The 22,577-nt window shown below is 44.5% G+C and overlaps 1 pseudogene; it reads left to right on the plus strand.

Moving 5' to 3' along the window:
- Positions 1–1,132: 1,132 nt before the first annotated feature.
- Positions 1,133–22,577, plus strand: part of LOC112582596 — a 41,099-nt pseudogene continuing 19,654 nt past the window's right edge.

A 22,577-nucleotide genomic window follows, 5' to 3' on the forward strand; every position in this document is an offset into this window, starting at 1 on the left:
CCATGAACAGAGGTGCCTGGGAGGCTACAGTCCCTGGCATCGCAAAGAGTAGGACATGACTGAGCGATTAAGCACACATCTGTCCATTGAGTCACTGGTTGGATTCTGTATTGCTGTCTTATGGATCTTTAAGACCTTATGGATCTTTAGCCTTCATTCCCTCAGAAGCTGGGCCGCCACACTGGCTGAAGTCCTGGCCATTGCACTTCAAGGCACGCCCAAAGCCTTCCCAGGGTCTTCTGGTTCCCTGAGACCATGCTGATCATGGCCTCTTCCTCCTGAGTCCCTGCCTCACGCCAGCTGGATTTCTGCCCTGTCACAAGAAGCATGCATGAGTTTAATTGTCCTAACTGAAGACTTGGGGATCACAGGAAGATTTTGTTGTCACGGGATGTGAGGCCTTGGAATTTTCTCTCTTCCCTCCTCCCCACTTTTCTCCTTACCTTTCCTTTCCGAATTCCCTAAGAACTCTTCCTTTCAGTCAGAGAAGACTGGCTGAGTTCTAAGACTTAAACTTGCAGACAGCCTGGTTAATAAGATGCTTGCAGAACAAAGAGCCTTCCATTTTACAGCAGTTTTGCTTATCAACTTATTGTAAATATAATATGTATGACATATGTACGATGATATGTGTATTATATCCATGCTATTTCATATATATGATGTTTTGACTATACAAAATATTTATACTTATAAATAATCTTTTTTTTCTTACTACATGAAGAATAATTAAGGCAATTGGGAGATAAAAGGAACTGCCTAATTTAGAAATAAAGCTTTAACTGTGGAGTTTAGGTCTCTTCAGAGTCACTCATTGACTTGTGAAAAGCTCTTTGGAACTTCTGAATCTATTTCTCAGGTGTAGGGTGTTCAGAATCTGAAAGTAGGAATGAGGTTAATCATGAGACCATGTAGCTGTAGGAAAATCCAAGCAATGTGGCTTTGGCTTTTCAGATGTTGAAGGCTTTCCTAAGAGCATCGTTAAAACATAAGAGATGGAAAGGGAGAGCAGAAAAGTTTATTAGATCACACAGAATTTCCAAGGTAAACTCTGCGACGGTAAAGTTCGATTTCTGTGCCATTGAGTGTAAATGAACTACTCAGAAAATGCAAACACGTAGGCTGAGTACTCATGGCAATTGATGGCAATCATTCTAAGAAGGCCATGACTGGAGCGCGCTTTGTGCCTGCAAAGCTTCCACCTGGTCGGTGCGCAGGGCTCCGGAAGAGGGCTGGGCCGCCTCTCCCTACACTGACTTTTCGGCCGCGGACCTCCGCGCTGCCGCAAACACCGAATTCGGCCCGGGAACTCCCGGTCCAGCGCCGACTGCGCTGTCTCCCCAGCACCGCGCGACCCTGGACGGCTTCCCGCCTCCGCCCCTCCCGCTGCAGCCCACGCCCCAGCCACGGGGGGCAGGAGGCGGCAGTGGCCGGCCCTCCCCGTGCCCTTTTAAAAGCCTCCCAAGCGAGGCCCCGCAGGGGGATCCCGGCGGAGGAGGGAGCAGCACGCTGAGCTTCCGCAACAGTGCGCGGAGCCGAGCGCCCCGGGTTGCCCCTCCCACTGGTGGGGCCCGGCACTTCGGGTTCCCAGACGCTCTCGCTGCTGCCGTGGGGCTCCCCGCTTCCCCCGGCCATGCGCCCCGGGTAGCGCGCCTGGGGCGCGGAGCCCACCTGGCGGCTCCCGCCGCTCGCCCTCGCCGCCGGCATGCTGCACCCGCTGCTGCTCGCAGCGCTCTGCCTGCGGCTGCCAGCTGCCCTCCGAGTGGAGACCCCTGAGCGAGGGCTGCCGAGCGGAGCTGGCCGAGATCATCTTGTACGCCAAGGTGCTGGCGCTGCACGAGGAGATGCACGGCCTGTACAGCTACCTGCCCGGGCAGTATGAGGCCAGCGACGCGGGGCTCTTCTACTCCGCTGAGATCCAGATGCTGTGCGACCAGGCATGGGGCAGCATGCTCGAGGTGCCCGGGGGCTCCAGGCTCCACCTCACCGGCCTGGGCTACTTCTCCTGTCACTCCCACACCGTGGTCCAGGATTACTCCTATTTCTTCTTCCTCAGGTGAGCCTGCCAACTCTCGCCCATACCATCCCTTTGGCCACTTGGCCTGGCCAGCAGAGGTACCTTTATCCCCAGCAGGCTCAGGAACTCCTCCAGAATCCTGTCTGGGTGATGTTAAGTGATGTTTCCCCTGGTCTCCTTCTCATTTTCTGCTCTTTGGTGCTCCTCATGTTGAGTCTACAGAGATTTTGGGTGCCTCTGGCTAACACTGTTGGAAAAACAGGGATGGCTCCCGTGCTTGACCAGGGAAGAGTGTTTCAGGCCAAAGCTCAAGGTGGTTTCCAGCAACAAACAGCCTATTCCCAATAGCAGAGGTTTATGCGGGGGGAAATGGGGGAAGAAGGCCCTGGTCACAGTGCTCTGAGGAGTATGAAGGGCAATCGGACAGGAGCCCTCTCTGGTTGAGTTCCATGCAAGTTGGTCTGTGGTGCAGATGAGATGCCTGTTGATAAGAGTTCAGAGGATGGTGTCTCCTGGAGTTTGAAATAAGAAAGTGGAACCCTAATTGAGGTAGAATCCTTATAGAAGAGGAAAGCTATATTTTACAGTGGATGCCGTGGGAGTTGTTTGGGATGGAGAGTGGTCAAAACCAATCCAAACACCTTTGGAATCAGATGGTTGTTGGAATTCTGGCTCCATTCTTCCTGTCATTTTGAGCAAGTTACTGACCTTGTCGAGAACCTCAAGAGCCTCACCTTCATAATGTGCCAAACAAGGTTGGTTGAGATTAAATCCTAGTAACTGATGCAGAACACCTGGTGCAGGTTAGATGAGAAATGTGTAGTTACTCAATCCTGCACACCTGCTTAAATGCCAAGATGGGACTGGTGTGGAATGCAGCCCAGCTGTCCTCTTGTTTCACTCAGATTCGCTCATATCAGCTGCCAGCGGACCTCAATGCCAGGCTCTTCCAAATAGCAAAAGTTTATAGAGGAAGGGTCTGGGGCGGGGGCATTAAGGGATTGGGAAGGTGCTCACAGGGCTTTGAAGAACAGAGAGGTGAATTAGACCAGGCCTTGTCTGTTGGGAGACTCCTGGAATCTTGTGAAGTTCCATGAAAGTTTGTCGTGTGGTCACGACGAAATGCATGTAGATAAGGGTTCAGATTATGGGCTCAACTGAAGTTTGCAATGGAAAACAGCAGGTGGAACCCTAATGCATTGGTTCTCTCCAGTTGGAGGAAGAGGTTGATACAGAGGAACTGGGAGGAACCTCAAAATGGAATCTAACAGATAGTGATTGGACAATAAGTCCCATCTTCCCAGTATGTGGCATAGCATTAAGGATATTTGGAATGGCCATGACCTTGGTCTGCAGACTAAGTTTTAGCTCTTGAGATTTCACATCACTGAGAAAGAAGACAGAAGATTCCACAGAGGGGTGTCCGTAAGCTCACGGTAACATGTTTTCCATATTAAAGCCAGAATATCTAAGTTTAGCACACATGGCGTGCTTTGTGTTGGCTTGAGTGGTTTAGCCAGATTAAGTTGAATTTAAAAAAATGCTGGAGAAGTACAGTTTCTAAATAAAACTGGCAAGGAATGAGATAGTACCTTCTTGATATGGAGAAACTTAGATTTTTACATGTCTTTATTTAGGGAAACCAGCTCTAAAACTATTCAACAATAAAACTTTATTTTCCAAAGTAAAAAGAGCCACAGTACTTAAGAAGACATTATTTCCTTTTCCAATTTTATAGTGAAATACAATTTTGTCCACTGGCTCTCTGGTGGTCATCCAGCTCTTTTCTCTTTTTCTCTGGCATATTTATAAAATGTTAGAGCAGAGATACAAAGTCAAATGGTAGTCTGACAAGTTTTCTATTTCACAGGGCTGTGTTGCCCTGATGTGTGTTAACAACCACATACAAATCATTCCTCTGTTATTCTGGGCCCCTCAGAGAGAAGAACAGATTCTGGTCAGTGTCACAGGAGAAAGTGGCAGTGGAGACTCCATGGTGAGCCCCCAAATGCCTACTTTGGGCTGGAGTGCCGCTTCCATCTCTCCTTTTCCTTCTCTTGACTTCTCTATCTTGCCAACAGGTACTTTATGCAGGGTTCTGTAAAAATGTTAAGTTTTATACTGTGCTTACTCTGTGCTAAATACTTTACATATTTTTTTTAAAAAATGCACTCCTTACACCACCATTAAACAAAGAACGATGCTGTTGTCATCCTTGTTTTATAGATTGTACATTTAAGCTTAGAGAATTTAAGAAATTCGTTGTGTGTCAAATAGGAGATAAATAGCAGTCATAGGACTTGAATCCTGGGTCATTGCAATTGGCTTTCCTTTGCCCAGGAAACAAGGAGCACTCCACTAGGAGAAAGAAGGCAGCATGGGAGATACACAAATGTTCACCCACACCCATCCCCCAATTCACGTGCTTTGAAAAACTTGAGAGACACGTGCAGTGTGAGGTAGAGAAACAATCAGAGAGAGTGACTCCTCTAATGTGAGTCATGTAGATGTGTAATTGGAAGCTGCATGTAAATCAGTGAAGTTAGAATATGCCCTCACACTGCAGAAAAATATCTCACAATGGTTTAAAGACTTAAACATAAGACATGACGCCATAAAACTCCTAGAAGAGAGCATGGGGAAAATGTTCTCTGACATAAATTGGACCTTTGTTTTCTTAGGTCAGTCTCCCAAGGTAGTAGAAATAAAACCAAATATGAACAAAGGGGACCTGATCAAACTTACAAGCTTCTGCACAGCAAAGAAAACTGTAAAAAAAAAAAAAAAGAGAGAGACAACCTAAAGAATGGGAGAAAATATATGCAAATGATGAATAGACCAGGGCTTAATTTCAAATATACAGACCGTACAATTCAACAACAACAACAACAAAAAAAAAAAAAAAAAAAAAACCCAATCAAAAAATGGGCAGAAAACGTTAATAGACATTTCTCCAAAGAAGACATGCAGATGGGACATGCAGGTGGCCAGTAGACACATAAAAATATACTCAGCATCACTAAATCTTAGAGAAATGCAAATCAAAGCTGCAACCAGGTACCATCCCCTATCAGGCAGAATGGCAACCATCAAAAACAGAACAAATAGCAAATGTTGGAGAGAGTGTGGAGAAAAGGGAACCCTCCTACACTGTTGTTGGGAATGTAAGTTGGGGTAGCCACTATGGCTAACAGTATGGGGGATGCTCAGAAAATTCATAGGACCACCATATGATCCAGCAGTCCCCCTCGTGGGCATATCCCCGGACAAAACTGTAATTCAGGAACATACATGTACCCCCATGTTCATAGCAGCACTATTCCCAACAGCCAAGATATGGAAACAGCCTAAATGTCCCTTGATAGTTGAATGATTAAAGAAAATGTGGTACGTATATATGAATATTACTCAGCCATAACAAGAAAGAAAGAATGCCATTTGCAGCAACATGGATGGAACTAGGGATAATTATACTAAGCAGAGTAAGTCACAAAGAGAAGAATAAATACCATATCACTTATATGTGGAATGTAAAATATGGCATGAATGAACCTATTTACAAAACAGAAACAGACTCATGGATACAGAGAATAAACTTGTGGTTGCCAAGGGGAATGGAGGGAGGGAGACGGACGGACTGGGTGTTTGGGGTTAGCAGATGCAAACTGTTACATTTGGAATAAACAACAAGGTCCTACCTTAGCACAGGGAACCATATCCAATCTCCTGGGATAAACCATAATGGAAAAGATATTTAAAAATGTATGTATATGTATAACTGAGTCACTTTACAGCAGAAATTAGCACAACATTGTAATTAAACTCTACTTTAAAAAAGACGTTATATAACTGGCAACACTTGTCACAGTCTTCTGTTGACTCTCGATTCAAGATAGTACACCCCGTGGGTGTCCAGTCTACAGCTCTTGCCTCCTTTTTTTTCCATTAGGATGGATGAGAACTATAACCTCTTGCCTCATGGAGTCAATTTCCAAGATGCCATCTTTCCAGACACTCAAGAGAACAGAAGGATGTTTTCTAGCCTTTTCCAGTTTTCAAACTGTTCACAAGGGCAGCAGCTGGCAACTTTCTCATGACTGGGAGGTTCAAGAAGACACTAGGGTAAGAATTGGCTATACCCTGTGCTACAGACTCATATGAATGTTGTGAGCAAGGGAGTCAAGAGTCCTCCTCCAAAGTCCAGATCAAGAAGTATTTTTCACCCTCTCCACAGCCCTCCCAGAAGTTAACAAGCACTGCTCATAAACTCTGGAGTCCTCAGGCTGTACTGTGTGACATGAGGTTCCTCACAAAGTGAGGGGACAAGATGGGCTGAAGGTTGGCATGCTGTGCCTCAGTTTCCTCTTCTGTAAATTGGAAGCCATTGTAACATTGTATCTTAGGGTGGATGCAACATGATTTAACTATGTAGGGAAGGTCAATAGGTAAAGCCTTTAGTGAGGTTTTTGAGAGTAAGCACTCAATACACTGAGCTGTTATGACTACTTCTGTTGTTGATTTCAAATACTTATGTATGTTTTTACTTGGCCCTGATGGGTCTTGGTTGTGGCATGTTGGATCTTCAATCTTCCTTGCAGCATGCAGGATCTTCAGTTGCAGCATGCAAACCCTTAATGGCAGGATCTAGTTCCCATGGAACAGAAGGATCCGGATCACTCTGGGCATGAAGATAGAAAAGGCATCTTTCAGTCTGAGGCAGATGCCTGAGTTGTGGGGATATTTCAAGGACTATCGCTTTCTCTGTGCAGTGGCATTGTTGCAACTGAGCCAGGGGAGCAGGGAGGCCATGTGGCCCATCGCTCCCAGTCTCCCACCAAGGTGTTTATAGGACCATGTGACAGACCACAGGAGACAGTTCTGATGTGGGTTAATAAACCAATGTTCATGTATTAGGTGGTTTCCTTCTTTCCCCCATCTGTGGTGCCCTGGGTGGGGGCACTGTCTTTCTCTTGTCTGGTGGGTGGGCCTAGGGGAGTGGCCTTGTTCTTCCAAACCTCCTGCCCAGGGCTCCATGGCACCTGGAGGCTTTCGTCATGTTCTTTGCACAGAAACTGTTCTCATCGTGGGCAAGTACATCTGACTGAGGAAAAGCGTTGATTCTTCCTTTCGATACATTACCCAGGGTTCCTTCCTTAGGCCTGCCCTACTGAAAGTTCCCAACTCCCTGACCCCTCTTCAAGATTTGCCAAAATTTTCTGAGTGCTTGTCATATATTTCACTCCCCACATGGATCTAAGCACTTTTCTTTCCCCCTGCCCCACTCTTTTTTTTCTTCCTACCTGACTCTTAATCTGTGCCAGCGCCCACTCCACATTGAACTGGACTCACCAAGTATAAGCCTGAGTATCCCCAGCCTAGATCAGACCATAGCATGTTCATATTAAATCTTTTTAGTCTTGGTCCTGTGGTTCTCCATTTTGTGGGATTTTTGCTTCATGTACTAAATCCTTGGTAATAGTACATTGAGGTCAAGAGATTTGATATTGATCCAAAAATACCTCACAGCTGAGCCCCAAACTCTTTAGATATATAACTGATTAGCCCTATGGTCACACAGTGAAGTTTTAACATTTTACTGCAATTAGATTTTCCATCATTCAAAACGAATAGAACAATGGGACTGTGGAGAATTGTTTTAATGTGAAGGCAGTCCTATTTTGGGTGGTCAGATGTTGATCTTGGGGAGAATTCCTTTTCCCTTTCATCATCCTGATCTCTTAGATAACAGAGGGTGGGTATGTATGTTTGCACTGAGTCAGAAGCTTTTGGGGAAAGAGAATTAATTGTTCCAGGTTGCTGAGCTGCTGGCAGAGCCAAATTGAGGTGTTGATGGATTTTGTATGTATCACATCTTGGCTCCTTCTGCCCACTTTGAAAGGTACCACATCAGAGCTGAGTTAAATTAGCTAGTTCATTTGAGAATTTAGGTTTAAAATAAAACTAAGGTGCTAGCATTTATATTTTATGATATTCCTTGAGAAAATTTTACTTTCTCTGCAGTGATTAAAATAGGTGTGAACTGAAGGTGTCAGAATTAGATGAAGAGTTATGGACAGTTACTTGTTCCTTTCTTTAAAAAAAAAAAACAAAACTAAACCAAAACTAAAAATTATCTGCCTTAAAAAAAAATCAAAAACTTATATTCAGTTGCACTGGATCTTTGATGCCATGAGGGCTTTTCTCTAGTTATGGCAAGCAAGGGCTACTCTTTGTTGCAGTGCACAGGCTTCTTATTGCAGTAGCTTCCCGCGTCCCAGAGCACAGGCTCTGAGCACATGGGCTTCAGTAGTTGTGGGTTGTGGGCTCACTAGTTTTGGCACACGGGCCTAGTTGATCTGCAGCTTGTGGAATCTTCCTGGACCAGGGATCGAACAAATGTCCCTGCTCTGGCAGATGGATTCCTATCCACTGTGCCACCAGGGAAGTCCTCTCTGCTTTTTCTGTGTGAAGATGAGTATCCTGCTTTCTCTCCTATGCAGGGTAAATAAATCATGTTACGACACAAACAGTCTGTTTTTCCTAAGGTGATGGGTCTTCCATCTTAGACAGGGTCAGAGGAGCTTGTTTGAGTCACCTTTTTATTCCAGTTAGACTCTTGCTAATGGGAACATGTGAATCCTTCATTTGTTCTGAGACCATTATGAATGGCCCTGGACAGTGCACATTACACAATTTCCCTATATCACATGCTGTGTCTTAGATGACAATGAATTTAGGGGGCACACTAATGAATTCTCATCATTTCCACTGTTGCTGCTGCTCTTCTCTTAAGTTCCCAGTCAGCTCGAGCAGTGTGTTTAGATGGTGGTCGTGAAGGGTGCATCTCCTCCTCCTCATTCTCTTGCAGCATCACATGAATCTGGGACTCTAGGGTCAGTCCGGAGGTTAAGAAATGGAACCAGAGGAAAATCTGATGTAGGGAAACTTTTTGTGATACATACCCAGGACAACCTGCAACTCCGTCCTCAGCAGCCAAATCCTCCCATTCTCTAATTCCATCCTTAGACATCCCACCACTCCCCCCTCCCCCCAACCCCCCACCCCCACCCCTTGCTTCAGTCAGTGGAAACATAAGCTTGCTTTCAAAACTTGCCAAGGAATCAGCAGCACTCCTAACTGTTCAGCATCTCTCTGGTTCAGTATCATGGTGTTAATGGGGCCTCCGGGGATGTCTTCAGCAAGTTAGAGCATCCATCCCATTTTCTGGCAGGGTTCTCTCCACGCCAGCCAAGAACATTTTCCTTTCCTTTTTTCTTCCCTGTTGGGTGAGTGTAACAATCAAAACAAAAGTTGGCTGTTTTCCTCTCTCAGCAAGTCCTGTCCCCCGGGACCACAACCTAGACTGACCCACACATACATCAATCTGACCTAGAGTGTCATGGGACTGACATAAAATCTGTGGAAGACCTCCTGTCATCTTTCTTTTATGCCTTTTTAGAGTTGGGAAGGATGTTAATGGAGGTGCCATCCTCATCAGGCAATCAGGATTGGCTGTGTCATTTTCAGAGGCGTGATCTCAGACAGAACCCTTAATTTCCCAAAACTTCAATTTTCTCCTTCCCTGATAGCTCAGTTGGTAAAAAAAAAAAAAAAAAAAAAAAACTGCCTGCAATGCAGGAGACCCCAGTTTGATTCCTGGGTCAGGAAGATCTGCTGGAGAAGGGAGAGGCTACCCACTCCAGTATTCTTGGGCTTCCCTTGTGGCTCAACTAGTAAAGAATCTCCCTGCAGTGCAGTAGACCTGGGTTCTATCTTTGGGTTGGCAAATCCCCTGGAGAAGAGGAAGGCTATCCTCTCCAGTATCCTGGCCTGGAGAATTCCATGAACTCTGTAGTCCATGATGTCACAAAGAGTCGGACACCACTGAGCGATTTTCACTTTCAAAACATATAAACTGTCTCAGGTTGTCCTAAGGACCCAATTAGATCATAGGTTTGAAAGCACTTTGTCAGTTGTAAAGAGTGATGGAGGGGTTTATGACTATAAATGGATAGTTAGAAAGTATGGCTTTAAAAGTTTAAGATGATGGAACTTTTAAAAAGCATCCTGTGTCTTCCCAGGGCAGTGGCAGTGGGAGCAATGGTGACAGGGTAGGTGGTGGAGAGGGGAACAGATGATGGGGAAGCTCTCATGTGTGTTGTAATTCATTCAACAGAATTTACTGGGTTCTTGTCACAGAGCACTTAAAAATTCATGTACTGAGTTATAAACCATGTTCATGTGGGTTCCCAAATCTGAAAGTATAAAATGGTAGTCAGTAGAGTTTTTTTCTCCCACCTCTGACACCCATCCACCCAGTTCCCACCTACCCTCCAAACGAATAACCACTGTTAATAGTTTCTTGTAAGCTTCCAATGAGTACTCTCCCCCAACAAACAATTCAGTCAAGATTCACTGTCTTCTTTAAGGGCATGGCAGCCCACTCCTATATTCCTGCCTGGAGAATCCCATGGACAGAGGAGCCTGACTGCCTTGAGTCCATGAAGTCACAAAGAGTCGTGCCAGGAGCCAGCATGGGTGATCCCACCCATGACAAGTTTATGTGGAAGAGATCTGATGAGCAAGGTGGATCAGGACTCGAGGGACCCCCTGGATCTGCTTGAGCATCTACCCCAAAACCAGAATCTGTCTGTCTTACTATTTTGTGCCTTTCACCAACTCTTCTGACATTAACAGGGGGCTATCCCCGACCACCTTTCTCTGGAAAAGGTCAACTTAGGGCTTTAGTTAATAAGTCTCCTGGGCATGATAGGAGTGTTTCAATTCAAACCCCTCTGGTGGCTTTCTAGCTTACCTGACAGGTTTATCCAGACTCTTGCAGCTACGCACGTTATTGTTCACAGCCTCCCAACCGTGAGAGACACGGGAAGCCTAAAACATTCTAAAAATATAGAGCCTTTCAAAGAGTTAAAAACTATTAGAGTAGTGCTGGTGTAAGATTTCATTGTTGAGCCAATGCTTGCTGCCAAGTGCCCATATCCCTTATCCATTGTGCACCTGGGAGTGCATTAGTTAACATAGTTGGAATGTAAGAAAAACAAGTAGTAGCCTTAGAATTAACTACATCAGACCTTTGAGCTAATTGGTTCTTTCTTTGTTGTAACTCACTGCACCTTTGCTCCATGAGAATGTAATTCTGTTTAGCACTTTCTGAGGCTGACATAGATTAGAAATATAAAGAAAAAACACTTCAAGGGAAAATAAGTTTTCTGGTTGAGTAGCCTTTATCGAAAAAGGGTCATAAAATCTCCACAGGCCTCCAAGGCCAGAAGATAATGTACACAACATTGTTTATGGGAAAGGTATGCAGAGAAAAATCCTGGTTTCGATAAAGACAAAACAGATGTAATGTTTGGGCTGACTCTATATGACTTTGCATCTTTCATATCTCTCTATGTACAAGTCAAGGTATAAAAATTCCTTTTGAAAATAAAGTTATGGGCCTCGCTCACCAAAGCTTGGTCTCCCCGTGTCATTCTTTCTTTCCTTTTCTTTCTTTCTCTCTCTGTTCTTCTTTCAGGATGACTCCTTGGGGGCACAGGGGCTCTCTGGCTTCACTTTTTTTGCCTGGGCTTCTAAGACCCGATTGGGAAGGTGCCCTGCATCTTCACCGGGGAGGCGGTGTCCTGCGTCCTCACCCCACCGAGAGGGCGCCTGCAGCCTCCATGAACAGAGCAAGTTCCATGTCAGGAGCTTTATTGGCTTTCTGTGTAAACCAAGGAAGATCAAGCCTCTTTCTCTCCCCTTTTACTTTCCTTATCGCCGATGCCGTCATCCTGAGGGATTCCCTGGATCCTGCTGGGGCTGGACCCCAGCAGAGTCGGACATGACTGTGTGACTAACACACACTTGTGGTACCAGTGGCACTGCAATGTGCACACGTGGTTGTGCCCTGCTTTGTTCACAAGTGGGTACGTGTAAGTAGACATGTAAGTTGCTATATCTAGACATGTACGTTGGTTTAAACAGCTGTGTTGTATTCCATTGTATTAATGCCTTACTGTGTATTTAATCAAGTTCCCTGTTGATAGGTATTTACACTGTTTCCAGTCCATGGATATTACATGGGATGTGGACATGTATGACATTATATCAGTACACACCTCATTTTGTGGACTTGTTGAGTCCAGTCTTTAGCAAGTGACTGTTGAGTGACTGCCATGAGGCAGCTTTTGTGTTAGATAACAGAGTTTCAATGTTGAGAAAAAATTTAGAATATAATAATAATATATTTATAAAAATATAAATTTTAGAGTATAATTATTAATAGTTTATCTAAAAGCTCATATCATATTTACATTTTTTAGTTTTTTTTGTTATTGTTTAGAGGTACTTTCTTGTTGACAAGCTTGTGACAGATATAACAATATAGCAATTTTTAACTTATAATAAACCTAGGCACTATGAAAATTTTGTGCTTAATGTTAGTGACTCTTAGACATGTCTATAGTAGAGTAGCAAAAAAAAATACTAGATATTTAATATTGACTATTTCCCAGTTCACGTGAATCTGAAATTCATTTAGGTCAATGTTTTCTTGTATTTACAACTGTTTGGTTTGTAAGGGCTTCCTTTTCTTGAGATCATTTAAATAAGAACTCAGAACTTGAGCAATATTATCAAAAAACAGAAGACTCACACTGAGACATACATAAATCCAGACAGACGGACAAGGGATCTTCTAGTTTTCCACCTGAGATTTAAAATATTTATTTGAACCGCTTTTTTTTTGGGGGGGGGGGGGCGTTGGCGGTGGGGGGAGGGGGTGGTGGCATGAATACTGGATTGGGTTGCCATTCCCTTCTCCAGGAGATCTTCCCAACCCAGGGATTGGACCCAGGTCTCCCACATTGTAGGCAGACACTAGGGAAGTTGTTGAATTCTGTGGCAAGGATTAACTTCAAGCGTTGCCCTAGGCAGGCCTTTGTAACAAGCTAATTGTTTTTAATTGCATATGCAAAAGAACCAGCTTTACAGTTTCCAAGAAAAAAATAAGTTTCCTTGTAACCAATTTTGTCTGGTTCTGTAGAATATCATGGCCGTCCTAGGACAGGTCATCTTTCCTTTCTGTAGTCATAGTTTTATCCCTGAATTATAGACAGATCAGCTGATAAAAAGCTTGGCTTGTCTCTGTGGAGTGGATTTCCTTGTCCTTGTGTTTCATCTGAGGCAGTAGTGAGGCCCACGGGCCTCTCCTGGAAGTGGGCATGGGGGCGTGGCACACCGGGAGCGCGTCCAGGGCAGGGGGTCCCAGTTGTGCTCTCAGGGCTCTCCACTGCGTCTGGGAATGCCCATTTCTTGAGCTCCTGGGTTCCCAGCGATTGGCATCCAGTGAGTGGAGTGGAGGGATGTGAACCACAGGTAAGGGAACTGAGACTTGGTGGAGCAAGGAACCACGTATTCTGCCCTCTCTGTTGGCACAGTCTCAGAGCCCCCTAACCTGGTGGTCACGGAAAGGCCTCGCCTTTGGGGTCAAGGCCTTTACCTCTTTACCCTGTTGCATAAAGCTCAGACCCGCGTGGGTTTTCCCAAGCAGCCTAGTGCCTGCTGGAAGTCCAAGGGATTTATCCTGCCTGGTGATTTCACCTGTGGGGACTTCATAACCCTTACTCTGGCCAGCTGGCCCAGCCCTGCTTCTGCCACTTTGTAGCCCAGTGGGCCCTTGACCACCTGCTGGGATGGGAAAGGGAAGGGTCCACCAGTTTCACCCTAGATATTTAGTAGGGTGCATGGATTTAAACACCTGGTGGCCACCCAGGCGGAAAAGAAGGGAGGAGGGCACCTTGCTGCCCTTTCATGGTGGAATCTGTGGCTGTCCTGCTGAGAGGGGTCCTTTCCATGGGAACCCTGTGCAATAAGTTTGGTATTTTGGAACTGAATAATTAAAACGTGTAAAAAATTTAAATTATGTGGTGCTTTAATTAAAAAAAAAAAAATCAAGCTCCAAGTTTTTTGCAAATTGAGGTCTAAAAATTTGAAGGCCTATTTTCCTTCCACTGTGGCATTCTATGAAGAAATGTGTGGGTTTTTTTTTTTCTTTTTAAGAAAAGAGTCAGAAAAGTGAGGGAAACAGAAAACCCAGAGTTGCCCCTGTAGTTTGGCGAAGGCCTTAGGAGGTCACTTGTAAATGCTGCTGGCTGTTGGGAGGCAGTCTCTTCCTGTGGCTAATGGGCACAGAGCTCTGCAGACTTGTCCTTTGCATGGATGTTCTTGGTGGAAATCCAGCTCGGAGCCATCTCCTGATGTGTAAGAATTTCCCAGACTAGAGCCCTAGGCAGATCCTGCCGGGCCAGGGGCTCCTTCCTTCATTGTATCTGTCTGTTTGACTGAAAACCAGCAATGACATACTTTTCTTTCAATCTGGTCTCTCATCCAGGCCTTGGAGTAATATTTCCCCTCCCCCTCAATAGACTTGGGTTCCAGGGATGAATTATAGTCAGTTGTCCATGATTTTGCAGATGAGGAAACTGAGAGCCAGAGCGGGTGGAGGACTGTCCAAGGGAGAATGGGATATCCTTCTAGGAACACTGGCTCCTGGGTTTTTAATGAGCTTCCCACCCAGCATGGTCATTAATTGGCAAGTGTTGACATTGAGAATAAACTATTGGTGGAAATGTAAAAGGCTTTTTTAAAGAATGTTCCTACCAGCTGTGCATCTTATGGAGTATTTTCACTGTACTCCCCAACCCTTGGAAAGTGCTGGGCACAGGGTAGATGCTTCATCATTTTTATTGAATAAGTTCAATTTCACATAATTATATCCATAGTGTCGGCAACACTATGAGGTATATTAGAACAGTGATTGTCACCGTTGGCACTTCACATATCAGTAAAGAAAGAAAACATTTTATTAGGAAGACTGTAAAAGAATTGCTAAGTTTTCAGTTTATCCCACAAGGATATTTTAAAAAATGAAACAAATCTCTCCCTTCATCACCAAGGCTATCGGAGGTCTGTTGAGGACCCCATGCAAGGGAGGTTCTACCTCTTAGGACACCCCTGCTTCAGCATCTCCCTAAGCCAGCAACCTGGGACAGTCGAGTACACTTGAAGTTCCTTCCTTGACCTCGGGAGTTTTTTTGGAAGACAATTTTTTGACAGACAGGGGTGGGGGGAGCTTTTGGGATGTTTCAAGTGCAGTCCATTTATTGTGCACTCTTTCTATTTTTTTTTTTTTCCCTGGTGGCTCCGTTGGTAAAGAGTCTGCCTGCAGTGTGGAAGACCCGGGTTCAATCAGTGGGTGGGGAAGATCTCCTGGAGAAGGAAATGACAGCCCACTCCAGTATTCTTGCCTGAAGAATTCAATGGACTGAGGAACCTGGTGGGCTACAAAGGGTTGGACACAGCTGAGTGAACAAACACTTATTTCTAGTATGATTTCATCAGCTCCACCTCAGATCATCAGGCATTAGATCCTAGAGGTTGGGGGCCCCTGCTTTAGTTCCCTCTTTCATCTTCTACACAGCTCCAGCCTGCTTCCTCCCCTCTTCCACTTGCAGAACTACCTGCAGGGCTTCTCTGAGTATGACTAAGAGTCTCCTTGCCTCACTTCCTTTCCTCTGAGTCCCTTCTCCTAACTGGGTTTCCCTGATCTCCGTTTAGGCACTTTTGCCCCAGGTGGTGCTAGTGGTAAAGAACCTCCCTGCCAATGCAGGAATCCGATCCCTGGGTTGGGAAGATTCCCTGGAGGAGGGCAGGGCAACCCACTCCAATATTCTTGCCTGGAAAATTCTCATGGACAGGAGAGCCTGGCGGGCTCTGACAGTCAGACGTGACTGAAGCGACTTAGCACAGCATACCAGAGGACCTTAAAACTGCAGACTCACGTGATTGTTCTGGCTCTTTGGAGTCCCTTGTCATTCCACGTGTATGTTAGGGTCAGCTTGTGTATTGCTTCCTAAAGGCCCTGAGAGGGTAACAGGCAGGAAGGCCGGGGGTCTCCAGACAGAAGGAATAGGCTGCAAGTGTCAGACGTTTTTTTCTCTCTCTCTCAAGCAGCCAGAGGAAACAAACTAGTGTTACATTTTTTCCCCTTCTCGATACAAATTTAAAAGGATGTTTCTCTGAAAATTCTGTGTTGCAATGATGACTTCTGGCTCCACCTGAACTTAACTTTTCTCAAACCTTGAGCTAAGCAATGCATTTTTTCGTAAGGAAATGTTTGTCTTAAGCTATGTTAATATACTATGTATTTCCGCTAGACTCTGTCTTCAGGTTGTTTTCCCCTAAAGGCTCAGAACTGACTTGACAAACCAGTATGTCTTACTCATACCTTGTTCTCCTAATCTATGTTAATGAAACGATATATTTGCCTGGAAATCTGCCTTTCTTCAAGATTCATGTCAATCATTTTATGGTCCAGGATGACTCACCTGCTGCCAATGTTATCTCAATGCATGTTGTGGGTGACAGGCCTGGTGCCATTCTCTGAGACACTGCCTTTCTTTCCTTAGCAGACTGCTAGTGGCTGTATAACATCTGGCTAAAGACCAGCAGGGGGTACTCTTACTGTGCCCATCTGAAGTCTATGTCAGCAGCTTTCTCTATCTCTTTTATACTTTAATAAAACTTTATGACACAAAAGCTCTGAGTGATCAAGTCATATTTGATCTTCATTTCAGATTGAAGATGCATTCCATGGTATTGCCATCTTAAGTCTTTCCATTGCTATGGGATATCTGTACATGTATTCAGGATATTTTTTCAGCAATTGTGTATAATTTCCAGTGTGCCAGTCTTGTCATCCTCATTACATCCATGGCAAAGTATTTTATTAATGTTGACATTATTGAAAGGGAATTTTTTTTAATTCCTTTTCAGATTATTTGCTAGTGTATACAGATAAAACTGTGTAATCATTCATTTTTATCAGTTTGGACAGCTTGATAGTTGTCTTTACTTTCTTTACTTTCTCATACTTTAAGATTATCCTGTCTCATATATGTACTGCCTCACCCTTAATCTCAGTCATTTATTCAAAGAACTTCTGTCCTTTTATTTTTTTTTTAACATTGAATAATTTTTGACTATGCTGGGTCTTTGTTGCTAGATGTCTAGTTGTAGTGAGCAGAGGCTGCCCTCTAATTGCCGTGCCATGGCTTCTCATTGCAGCAGTTTCTCTGGTTGCAGAACTTGGGCTGTGTAGCATGCAAGTACTTCAGTAGTTGTACAGGGGCTTAGTTGCCCCTGGGCATGTAGAATCTTCTAGCACCAGGGAGTGAACCCGTGTTCCCTGCATTGGTAAGCATATCCTTTACCACAGGACCACCAGGGACAAATGTCCCTTTCACTAGAGAATGATATGCAAAACATACATGTAGGAGCTAAATATGCTCAGCTGACAATATTCGGAAATATATACATGTATTCCAGCTTACCTTTGAACATATTCAGTTAAAGGTAATTTGTGATGATGTCTCCATGGATCTTGGAACCTTTCCTTTTGTTTCTCCATAACTTCCCATCTTGTCACGTATAGAATTCAGTGCTTGTCCCATATGGTTACTGAAAAAACTGTCATACTGTCTTCCAAAGGGGGCTGTGCATGCATCCCACCAGTATCTTGAGTATGTTTCTGTAAGATAGTTTACTATCAGTATACCCTCCGCGGCCAGGTGTCTATTTCAATCTTTACCAATTATGAATGAGCTTGTTTGCTCTAGTGTTCTTGGACAATTTGAGTACAGATTCTTTGTCAGATATGCATTTTTAAGGGAAATAATTGTATTTATTTTTCGCTGTGTTGGGTCTTCGTGTGTGGGCTTTTCCCTAGTTCAGGTGAGCGTGGGCCATAACTAATGGTGTGCGAGCTTCTCACTGCAGTGGCTCCTCTTGTGGGGCACAAGCTCACGGGCTTCATTGGTTGCAGTATGTGAGCTCGGCATTGTGTCTTCCAGGATCTAGAGCACAGGCTCGGTAGTTGTGGCACATGGGCACCATAGCATGTGGGATCTTCCCATAGCAGGGATCACATCTGCATCTCCAGCACTGGCAAGTGGATTCTTTACCACAGAGCCACCAGGGAAGCCCTCAGGCATATTTTTAATTCTAGTTTTCCACACATGTACCTGGTGAGAGAGGCCAGGATCAAGAGGCCTGGCCACTGGGAGTCCTCAGCCACAGTTCTGGCTGTGCCATCCAAAGCTCTGGGGCCTTCGGCGAGCGCCTCAGCTTCCCTGGGACTGTTTCCTCCCCTCAGAAGTGCCCTGCTGTTGGACTGTAGCCCACCAAGCTCCTCTGTCCCTGGGATTTCTGAGGTCAAAATACTGGAAGGGGTGCCACTGCCTTCTCTACAAGGTAGCATTTGGAAGATATTTTCTCCTGGATTGTGGTTTTGATGAAGGAAGGAGGATCCCTTTCAGGGCTTGAGAATGGATTCTTGTCTGACACTTGGAAATGAATTGCCCGTGGTGAGGAGTGCCTTCAAAGCGAGAGACTTCATTGGGAAGGGCTGCCGGGGCGGAGGGCAGGAGGGTGAGGGAAACGGAGAGAACTGCTCTGCCACGTGGCTTACCGTCTCAGGGTTTATGGTCATTGGGTTAGTTTCTGGTTTGTCTCTTGCCAGTCATTCTGAATTGGGATCCTTCCTGGGGGCACACGCATCACTCAGCCGAGATGGATTCCAGAGAGGAGGATCCTGGGAAGTTGCTAGGACCTCTGGACTGCAGTCTCCTATCTCTTTTTGGCCTCTCCAGAATCCTGGTTGGTGGTAGCTTGTTAGTCCCTTGTTCCTTACCAGGACCTCCCATTGTAAGATGACTCCTGCAAGTGCTTTCTCTTCTCTGTTGCCTGGCAAGGGTGGGTGGTCAGTGGTTCATTTAATAGTGTGTCTTTTGGTTCTCTCGAATAAGGTCCTTCACAGAGTAAATGTATAAAATTGTAAAAGTCAATGTTTTAAATAATTTATATTCCTAATTTGGTAAGTTGGCTTTTTTGTTGTGTGTTATAACTCATCACCAGACCAAAGCTCATGTAAATCTTTGTTGTTTTCTAAAATTTTATAGTTTTTTAAATTGAATTACGGTGTTAGTTGCAAAGTTTGTGTTTCTGTTCATTTCATCTTTTTTTTAAGTTATTTATTTTTAGTTGATTGATCATTGATTTACAATATTGGTTTGATTTGTCATACATCCACATGAATTAACCATAGGTGTACGTGTGTCCCCTCACTCTTGAATCTCCCTCCCACATCCCATCCATCCCCACCTCTCTAGGTTATTACAGAGCCCCAGTTTGAGTTCCCTGAGTCATAACAGCAAATTCCCACTGGTTGTCTATTTACAAATGTTGGTGTACATGCATCCATGCTACTCCTTCCATTCATCTCACCCTCTCCCTCTTGTTCCCCACCCTTGTCCATAAGTCTGTTCTCTATGTCTGCATCTCCGTTGCTGCTATGTGAACAGATTAATCAGACCCATCCTTCTCGATTCCATGTTTTTCTCTTTCTGACTGACTTCCCTGTTTAATACACTCTAGGTTCATCCCCTCCATTAGAACTGACTCAACTGTGTTCCTTTTTATGGCTGCATTCCATACAGGCTCTGATTGTTCCTTAGCCATGTTTTGAGGAGGGTCATGGAGCTATTCTGCTCCATTTCAGTTTGGGCTTCCAGTCTGAGTGCTCACAGCAGAGCTGCTTCTGGGTGAGCCCTCTGAGGTCTGTGAGCGCGGGGCTGCCCGCTCTTCTCTGGCGGCCCGCAGGGGGCGCCAAAACCCCTTCTGACCCGTGGGCGCAGGACGCTTTGCCTTCAGACTGGGCTCAGTGACCAGCTGGCGGGAGCTTTGTCTCCTCAGGGCCCTCAGGGCTCGGGCTCCTGGGTAACGGGGCTGCGTCCCAGCTGAGAGGAGCGGGGTTGCCTCAGTGCCCACCAGCAGGGAGGCACTGCAAGAGGGTAAAATGAGGACGAAGTAGACGTTTCCTGTGTCCAGCTGAGCGCTGACCGGAGGTCCATCTCAGAGGACTCAGGGGGGGAAAGAGCTCCATGTGCAAAATGGCGGGTTTTCAGTTCAATTTCTGTTAGATGATCCAGAGGATGACCTTCACTGATGTTCTTCCGAGTAGATGGCCAGTTTTCCTGTCACTGTTTCTTAAGAAGACGGTCCTTTCTTCTTCACTCGTTCCTGGTTTGATTTTCATGAACTGACCACGTACATGTGGGTTTATTCCTGGGCTCTCTATTCTTTCCTGGAGTCCATGTGTCTGTGTTCCTGCCAGTTCCTCACTGTGGTGGTTACTACAGGTCCGTGATGTAGTTTGAAGTTGGAGAGGAAGATGCCTCCAGCGGTGTTCTTCTTTCTCAGAGTCTTCTTGGCCATTTAAGGTCTTGTTCAATATTAGCAGCCTAATATTAGGAATACGTCTATTTCTGTGAAAAAGGCCATTGAATATTATTTTGTGATTGCAGTCAGTGTATTTGTTGATGGCTTTGGTTGGAATGGACATTTTAATTCCTCATTGTTCCAGTGTGTGAGCATGGAATAGTTTTCTGTTTATTTGTGTTTTCTTTGGTTTCTTTATCAGTGCTTTCTAGTTTTCTGACTTCTGGTCTTTTATGTCCTTGATTAAGTTTGTTGCTAGATGTTTTATTCTTTTTGATGCAATTATAAGTGGGACTTTCTTAATTTTTGTTTCTGATTGTTATTAGTGTATAGAAACGCAAATGATTTTTGTATATTTATTGGGATTGTAAGTTGTAGTATTTTATATGATTGTAAATTGATTGGAAATTATTCAACTTTACTGAATGTAGTCTAACAACTTTTTGTGAAGTTGAAAGGTTGTTGTTGAATCACATGAAGACACCAGGATTCTTGGCCCCCGGAGGAGAAGAATTCAATCTGGGGCCAGAGATGAGGCTTGATCGCTCAGAGCTTTTGTGTAATAAAGTTTTATTAAAGTATAAAGGAGATAGAGAAAGCTTCTGACATAGGCATCAGAAGGGGGCAGAAAGAGTACCCCCTTGCTAGTGTTAGCAATGAAGTTACATACTCTCCAATGAATCCAAAGAATGTCAGGAGGTTGTAAAGACTTCACCAGACCTACTCCCATAATTTACATTTTAAGATAACAGAATTAGCCAGAAGGTTTAATTCAGAGACTGTCCTCAGGCAGGATACATTATTGTTATATAATCCTAAGAAATGTAGAGAAGGAAAAAAAAAAGTTTGTCCTTTCTTCCTCCTTGAGAATTCCAGACCCCTGTCTCCTTGGGGACCCCTAGACTTATCAACCTGCCTAAGAAATGACTCTCTCAAAGTTATTGGGAAAATTTTATTTGTAAAATCTGTTTCTCCTGCAATAGGTCATCCAGAGGACCCAAGGCATGGTGGTTACTAATAGACTTCCCACAGTACTTCTTCATTCCATGTGGACTCCTTCAAGGGCAGTGAGCATCACAGCATCCCTTGAACTTCGTCTGGGTAAGTCTTGACCTCTATAGGAAAGTTTCATGCCTGTCTAATCTGATTTACTTTTATGGTATTGACTTGTTTGTTTTGAAACATAATTTACTTTCCAGGAATTTAAAATGTACAGAAAACTCCTAGCAATGGGAAAAGGGCTCGCATTTGCCACATCATCTAAAATACTCTATATATTTTATCCAAAATGGGTGCATTCTCCTGAAAAAACCTGCACATAATCTCCAAAATCAGGAAATCATATGGTTTCTACAGTATAATGTAATCCACAGCCCCACTTCCCTTTCAGCAATTGTTCAATTGTATGAATATATCTTTTCTTCTCATCCTTTTTTTTTTTTTTTTTGGAACACATGTATACCTGTGGCAGATTCATGTTGATATATGGCAAAACCAATACAATGTTGTAAAGTTAAAAAATAAAATAATTTTTTTTTAAAAAAAAAGAGTGTTACTGAGATTTTCAGTGATTTGGACAAACTTGATGGATTTAAAGCAGACATGGTGAATATGGGATCGGCATGGCCTTTTCTATATGGATATTTTTCACTAAAGATGGTTTTAATGTTTTTTCATGATACTCGGGGTTCCATTCGAATCGGTGCAGGGGCATCAGGCCTTATCTCTAGTGGATGGGGAAATCAGTGCCTTTGGGATTGTGGCACGACCCACGAGGGTTCCCGTTGAGTTTCAATGTGAGACAGGCCTCCTCTTGAGGGGCAACGGGAACGTCGGGATTCCTTTCCAGACAAAGCCGGGGAATCGACCTTCATCTCGAGATGAGGAGGGGCAAAGGGGCTCAGATTGAGGTGTGCTGGGAAAATCGGTGTTCCTTTTGAGTGGGGACGGGTATGTCGGGGAACTTCTGGAGTTTCATGAAGGGTGTGGAGTACCGTTTCGAGTTTCAAGACGGAACGTGGGATTTCTCTCAAGACGCTGCAGTGGGAAAGGGTCTTATCTTGCATTGAGGGGAGAATCCCATGGTTTTCCTTGAGGCTTGGCAGGAAGTTTGGAGTTCCTCTTGAGTTGCGACGTGGACCTCCGGGTCCTGCTCTTATTGCCTCAGGGAAGTCAAGTCTCATTTCGAGTTGTGACGGGCACCTCGGTATTCCTCGCA

Source organism: Bubalus bubalis, chromosome 1 (genome assembly GCF_019923935.1).
Source record: "Bubalus bubalis isolate 160015118507 breed Murrah chromosome 1, NDDB_SH_1, whole genome shotgun sequence".
NCBI lineage: Eukaryota > Metazoa > Chordata > Mammalia > Artiodactyla > Bovidae > Bubalus > Bubalus bubalis.